This window comes from Euprymna scolopes, chromosome 15 (assembly GCF_053919585.1).
Source record: "Euprymna scolopes isolate OS-2025 chromosome 15, ASM5391958v1, whole genome shotgun sequence".
Taxonomy (NCBI): Eukaryota; Metazoa; Mollusca; class Cephalopoda; order Sepiida; family Sepiolidae; genus Euprymna; species Euprymna scolopes.
The window spans coordinates 79,623,595-79,631,619 of NC_136496.1; the positions used below are offsets into that span (position 1 = coordinate 79,623,595).

General features: G+C 36.0%; 1 pseudogene; it reads left to right on the top strand.

The window, feature by feature from the left end:
• Positions 1 to 6,166: 6,166 nt before the first annotated feature.
• On the top strand, positions 6,167 to 6,299 carry LOC145294361 (U2 spliceosomal RNA; annotated as a pseudogene).
• The last annotated feature ends 1,726 nt before the right edge of the window (positions 6,300 to 8,025 follow it).

An 8,025-nucleotide genomic window follows, 5' to 3' on the forward strand; every position in this document is an offset into this window, starting at 1 on the left:
ATCTCTGTACTGTTTGAGGGTTTTTGATAAATCGCAGAAACGTATCTTTGATTTAATTCATCCCACCTTTTTTTCACGGCAACCTCTCTCTCTCACATATATGGTATTGTTAGTCTCAGTCTTTTTTTTTATAAACTATTATGTCATATTATTCTTTTTTTTTTTTTTTTTTTTTTTGGAAACCTTAACAGATGATGCTTCATAATTTGTGCATTCATTCTTTTTGCGGACTGTTATCCTCATCTTCATAATTGTTGTTGTTTCACCACGTTTCGGCCAACTCATCCTCTGACCTTCTTCACACGATTAACCGTGACAGGATAAGAATGCAGAGTCTTATAACTGTATTTCCAGTAATTACTGCCTTCCATAGTTGTTGTCTCGCCACGTTTTGGCTAACTAATCCTCTGGCCTGCTTAGGTAGGATTGAAACTGCTATCTTCAAACAATGCTGACCTCACCAAAAAATCCGACCTTGATCGCCAACCGGGGGCCCATGATTAAGTGGAGGTGTTGAGTCTATGGTTTCAGATTAGCATTGTCTGAAGGTAGTGGTTTCAATCCTACCCAAGCAGGCTAGAGGATTAGTTGGCCAAAACGTGGTGAGACGACAACTATGGAAGGCAGTAATTACTGGTGATACAGTTACAAAACTCAGCATTCCTATACTGTCGTATGAAGAAGGTCAGAGGATGAGTTGGCCGAAATTTGGTGAAACAACAAGAACTATGAAGATGAGGATAACAGTCCACAAAAGGAATAGATACACATATTATGGTATGTATTCTTCAGAATTGTCTGATGTATTCCCTGCTTCCTTTGTTCTAGTTCGTTTGACTCTTTGGTCTAGTGGTCTCCATCAATTTGCTGTTTTGATACATCATTGTAATAAAGCTTCCTATTCCAGTAGTTTTTTTTTTTTTTTTTTTTCAAGAATTGCAAGCTTGGAAAACTCTATTTTTAATCACTGTTTTCCTCCTATCTTGCTCTTTTCAAGACAAAGGCCAACAGGAATCTCCTGTCTTTGCGATAATCATCTTTTGTTTTTCTTAGCTTCTTATATCAAGTGGCTTTACGCCTTGTCTGGAGTGATTTTCACAGATAAAAAAAACGTATTTATAATTGGCTACTCTAGTATGGATCGGATTTTTATTTTATTTATTTTTTACAATAAAATGTTTTTGATTTTTAAAAATAAATTTATGTCTGTGCAAAATGTAACAATTCGGATGATTCTGGAAGATGTACGTAAAAGAAATCTGAAGGATGTTTTGTTGTTCATGCATTTCTTCAAGGCTTTTGATTGGATTCACAAGAAGATGAAAGAAATTCTTCTGGCAATGATGATCTTGTACCACAACATCCAGACTATGCTACAATTGCATGAAAAAGATACCAAATATTTTTAATGCCTCCTTCCCTTCACTATCCAGTGGGAGACCCTTAGGCAAGGTCGAGTACCCTCTTAGCCTCCCGATCAGGGTACTTGAAGTCACGACCGATAAGTGATGGATGAACCGTTGAGTAGTCTGATGGTTTCTTTCAGAATTGGTCACTTCTTCATCGTGGTAGGCAAATAATACTGATTGAGGAACAATGGCTGAGACTACACGTTCTGTATGAGCACTGCTGCGATAGCAAGTGATTGCAACCTACTATAGGTACTTTACTGTAAATGACATCATGATCAAATAGTCTGAATGTATCGAAGACTGATGGGCCATGATCATCGATGTCTGCGAAAACAGACCTGGTGCCTGGAGAAGACATAAAAGAAGCAGCAGAAAATTACTGGTGTAAGATGTGCTTGAAAATTTTGCTGACGTAACTAAACGAGCAGAAGTCTTCTTATACTCTATTGGAGAAATGGTAAATAGAAATAATTTTCTTTTTAACACAAACAAAGCAGAGCACATTTTTCTGAACCAATAGGTAAATATTTCTTTCCCAAAATGGACTTATATCAAAAATGTCGATGAGTTTCGTTATCTTGGTAGTAAAGGTGCACAACAAAATTAGGTACTTATTAGTGTTGGAATGATTAATCGGAATTAGAATCAGGAATCGAAAAATCGGAGCTTTTTGCAGTGTCGGAATTGGTATCGGAATCGGAAATATTTTAGCCTATTTTCTGATGCCAAGACCGATTCCTTTAATTATCTTTTTCATTTGATTCTGGTTTAAGGAATAATAAAATAATAAAATTTTATTGATTTAAACTTCCACTAAAACTAAAATCTCTAGATCATCCCGTCACAAGTGTGTTTTTACGTTTGAGAAAATATATGCACATTTATTTTATTTTATTTTTTTTTACGTGGGGATCACCACTTATCAAGGCCCGGAAGCCACTTGGGGATAAGGGTTATTTTCTGTAAAATAATCAATGGGATAATATCGTAGTAATAGTTGGTATTGGAGACTTGATAAAGTGTCTTACTTAAGGGGGCGATTAATCAGGAATTTGTTTATGTTGGACTTGAAGACATCCAAGTTGTAGCCAAGTAGGAAACAGGCAAACGGAAGAAAATTCCACAGGCGTGCACTTCTCAGAAAGAAGCTATGTTCATGGAATCTACGTTTTAATTTAGGCACAGATAAAGAGTGGGGGAAATTACTGACAGTGGTTTTAGCTAGACGAGTGTTTATCATGAAGGATTGGCGAGGGGGGACCAGAGATAGGGTCTCAGACGAGCACTTCCCATGGAAATAATGATAAAACAAAGACAGGCTTGCAATGTCTCTTCTGTGAGAGAGAGGTTGCAGGGAAGAGAAGAGAGCATCCCCCACTAAGCTACGAAGTCCATTTTGTACTTTGTCAAGGCAGGATAGGCTGTTTTTAGAAGCTCCAGCCCAGATGTGGCAGCAGTACTCCATCTTTGGACATACTTGGCTTTTATAGATAGAGAATTGCATCAGTAATGAGATATCTTCTGGAGCGGTAGAAGGATCCCACCATTTTCCCAGCGGCCCGGGCAACAGACTTGATATACGTGTTCCGTTTCAGATCAGGAGTAAAGGTCAAACCCAGGAGCTTGTTAAAACATGAAGCCTCCCCAAGATGAGAGCCATCCATTTCAATTGATGCCAGATGAGGAACAGAGCGTTGATGATGTAAAGTTAGGAGCTTGGTTTTAGATGCATTAAAAGTAACCAGCCATCTCTTCCCCCACTGAACCACGTGCTCAAGATAAGAGGAGAAGGAATCAGAGAGAGCTTTGTCATTTACGGCCTTTGATGTGTTGCCACAGATGGTTGTGCCATCAGCATAGATGTCAACGAATGATTTAAGTATGTGTTTTGGGAGATCATTGATGTAGATCAGGAAGAGAGTTGGGCCCAGGATGGACCCCTGGGGGACTCCAGCATTAATACTGTGGGCCTCTGATTTCTGCCCATCAACCACTACTCTTATGAACCTATCAGAGAGAAATGATTTAATTATTGAGAAAACATTTCCAGTTATACCGTAGCTGGAAATCTTGTGAAGTAGGCCCCTATGCCAAACCCTATCGAAGGCCTTTGATATGTCAAGAACAATTGCCCTAGAAAGGAAGCCTTTGTCGAGAGATTCACTAATCCTGTGGGATATAACCGTTAGCACATCAGCTGTAGATCTAGCAGAACGGAAACCATATTGCATGTCACTAAGGAGGTTATTTCTGCTGAGGTAGTTGACTACTTCTTTATTTAATATGGATTCCAGTAACTTACTCATGACACACGAGAGACTTATTGGTTTGTACTAAGAGGGAGATGACTTATCACCTGAGTTCTTAAATACAGGGTATACTGACAAGGTTTTCCAGGGTGTTGGAAAGCACTTCTCCTTAAGGCAACGCTTAAACAGTTTTGTAAGTATGGGGGCAAGTTCTGGTTGAAGCTTTTTCAACACTATAATTGGAATGCCGTCTGGGCCAGTTGCTTTACTGGAATCAAGGTTTTTGATTAGTTTGGCGACCTTGTGCACAGATATTTGTATGTTGGATAGTGCGTTGTCTGTTGTAGGAGGAAATACGGGGAGTTGATGACCTTCGTCGCAGAGGGTAGAGTTAGCTGCAAAGTTCTTGGCAAATAGTTTGGCTTTGTCTGATACTGATGAGATGACCTCAGGTCCATTGATGATGGTTGGGATAGAATGCACGCATCTGTTCAGGATCCTGTTTGCTATTTGCCAAAATTTGTGGGAACCAAGCCGCTGCTCAGCTACTTTGGATCTGACGGATTGAGCATATAGCTCTCTTGCATTTTTTATTACTCTTTTACAGTGGTTGCTGGCAGTCCTGAAAGCAGCTTTAGTCTCAGCACATCTATTACGTTGGTAGCTATGAAAAAAGTGATTTCTGTGCACAATGGCAGCAGCACATTCTGGAGAGAACTATGGCTGGCTGTTAGGTTTTTGTTGGAATTTTTTAGATGGTATGAATCAGTCTATGCCTACAATTAACCATTCGTCAGGTCTGATACTATAGAGGACACATCCTTCTTAAATGCAGAGTTAGATTAGATATGAATGTGCAGAAGCTATCCCAGTCAGCCATAGAGTATCGATATTCAGTACGGTGGAGAGGTACATCTGAAGACTTATTGTATTTCATTTTTATCTTAACTGATACAACTGTGTGGTCGAAGGATCCCAGGGGAGATAGAATGGAACATGAACATAGCTCAGGGGAAGTTGTGAGAAAAAGGTCTAGAAGGCTTGCATACTGACCAGTAGTATTGGGCACACGGGTGGGTTCGTGAACAATCTGAGTGAGGTCATAGGCAATGGCAAAATTATGACAGAACCTCCCCTCATCATCGGTCTTATTTGAGTGGGTCAGTCATTCCACATTATGGACATTGAAGTCACCACAAATGTGAATGTTAGCTGACGGATGAACAGACAGGATGAGGTCAATTTTCTCAGATATACCCTTAAGGACAGTAACCCCGCTGTTGTGGGGGCGATAGAGGGCAAATATAAATGTGGTGGTGTAAGCAAGTGGAACATGGAAGCACATATAAGGTAAATTAGGGTCTTCTCTGGAGATATCTCTACCACACGGGAAGCCATCTTTAATGTAGGCACATATTCCATGTCCATGGCGATCTTGGGGGTCAGATTTAGATGTTAAGTTAGAGTATCCATTAATTATGAACTCATCTAGGGAAGTGGTTGGCCCTATGCCAGTTTCGTTTAGAAAGAGTAAGTCTGGTTTTGTCTCCTGTAATTGTGTTTCAACCTCTGGAAGGTTGGAACGTAGACCCCTGTTGAAGATTTAAGATATGTTTTTGCAGTAAGCGGTACAAAATAACATTTTTTAGTTAAATATTTAGAGATTTATAAAAAATCGGAATTGGTAATTGTATCTGATTGAGGGAGAAATATTGGAATCGTCCCATCACTAATACTTACGCATCCAAGTTATCGTGCTGAAAATATGTCATTATTTAGAAAGCCATTCTTAGCATGGGCAGGGGGAGGGTGTTTTGTAACTATTCTGTACTTTCACTTGACAATTTAATAAACAAAATTATTGTAAAAACTGAATTTAACTCAAAAATACTATTTAAAAAATAGCGCAGTTACTTAGATACGTTAAGCATCCAAAATTGCACAGAGTGAAATAAATGTGCAAGCCTCAGAGCTGGACTAGGCAAGATGAAAGCAGTCTGAAAGTCCAATTTTTTAACCAGGATGAAACGTAACTTTTTTGATACTGCTGTTACATCAGTTCTTGTGTATGAAACTGGCGCCTAGATGTTGCTCTTATTATCTTCTGATAAGAGAGCAGCTATACAGAAAACACCTTCGGATCTCATCCTTGATCAAAGAGGGAAGAAACAGAGTCACGAGTCACTATTGAAAAGCTAAGGATGATATTGTCAGCAATATTCTGTGGATTCCCAAAACACCGATGACAGCACAGAACTTATGTCAAACAACTAATGGAGGACTCACAATGTACTGATAAAGACCTACATGGTGTGATAGAGGATAGAGAGATAATGTGAGAGATTAGGATGATCCATGAAACTATTACGACTTGATGATGATGACTTCTTAAAAGTTCGATTTACAAAGATTGTTACTAACAAATAATCAAAGGGCAATAACTCTTCAAACTGAGTTGAATTATTCCCCTTGAACATGGCAGTCTAACTACGTTCTCGTATCCTATTACATTCTTGGCCTTTTGGTCAAGATCAAAGTGTAGTATCTGTTCTTCAGATGCTGCACTTCTATTTCTTGTTCTCTTTTGGTGGAGGAGAAATCCTTCACGACTGAGACAATTTTTATTTTTGTACCTTTTCTCCACGTTAAAAAACGACCCTGGTGTCTAACTCTGTCCCGTGGGGAGGCATAGTAAATAGGTACATTCATGCACATCATTCTTATCTATAGGTACATGCAAAAATGGGTGGATAAAGATAGAGGGACTTAGTTTTTAAAGCCGATTTATCAAAATTTTTTTTGTAGGTTTCCGACTACTTTTTGATTGCATTTGAAAGATTAAAGACTAAAGTTAATTTTCTAAAGGAAAAAAATATTTGTACACGTGAAAAAAAAAAAAAAGAAAAAAAAGTTATGAAAATGTTTTCACGGTGAGCTAACCAATTTAGCTAAATTTGGAAGTTAAATAAATTCATTGTAAAAAAAACTTTAAAAGATAAATATTAGTTTTCTGGGTCTATTTAAAAAATAATAAGTAAAGTCTTAAGATATTGAATTAAATTTAAAAAAACACCTTGTTTGTACAAAAAATAACTTAAAAAGCAAGTAAAAAACGCAGCAAATAAAGGTTTTTAACCACGATTATACGAAAGCTCAAAATTACAGCCAATCAAAACGCTGTTTCAAAATGAAGTCATGATAGTAAAAGAAGGTAGGGATGTCAGGTTTTTTTTTTTTCCCCAGACGTGTGTCCGTACATTCCTATTCTGAACGTTTGTATCAATTTTTATCATTTTTTAATTGAATTATTTTTTATGTTCCTGTTTTTAAATTAATCTTTTTTTAATTATTGTTCAAGATTATATAAAAATTATGTTACGCCGAAAGTTTCACATTCTTGTGAGCAACAAAATTATTAAAATCTTGCATATAAAAATTATGCGAAATCTGTAATTTAAAAAAAAAAAAAGTAGAAATATTTTTGCTATTATAATTTTTCTGTGTGAAAATATTAAATAAACAATGCTTAATTCAGTTGTAATATTGGTACTTCGAGAAATTAATTTTTCTTTAAGTTATATCGAATTCATTAATACAGACTTTAGGGGCTTTTTTCGTAATGTTCCTGTAAAAATTAAATAATTTTTTTAAAATTGTTATTATTTATGATGCTTTATTTTCATAAAAAAAGCAAAAATATATCCTTTCATTTTTTTTTTTACTCCAGAAAACCATAACTTTTTTGTTTCAACAAAATAATACATTTCCACTCAGATTTAAATAAAAATAATGTGTTCCTTATATTCCGTGATCGTTATTTTATAAATACTTAAAAATTTCATTAAAATTGGTTAATTTTCTGATTTTTGGTGAATTTTTAAAAGTAAAGGGAGGGATTAAAATGTTTATACATTTTGAGCATCGGCGTTCATTTTGCCCGTATCTACTTATTGTAAACGTAACTAAATAAATAATGCTTGCTAAGATACTTGATAGATCGAATTTTTAAATATGTCCTTGTAACCAAAAATAATATTACTTAGTAAATTGTTGTCGAAAGTAGTAATATATCCAAATATTACGAAATTTTATCGAGTAGAAAAAATGCTATTGTGTTTTTAGTAAAAAAAAAAAAAGAAAAGTTTATCGCTATAAGCTAAAATTGGCGCTATTTTACAATTTGTCATTGTGCAGAGGAAGACAACTCTCGTTTACGAAAAGATTCGTTCATTTTTTCATCTCATAATTTAGGACGCAATATTTTTTTTTTTAAATCAAAACATTAAAAAAAAAACGCAGCTTTCTTTTTTTGTTTTTTTTTTTAAGTGTAACAAAGTTCATAACCTTAATAATACAAAATGTAG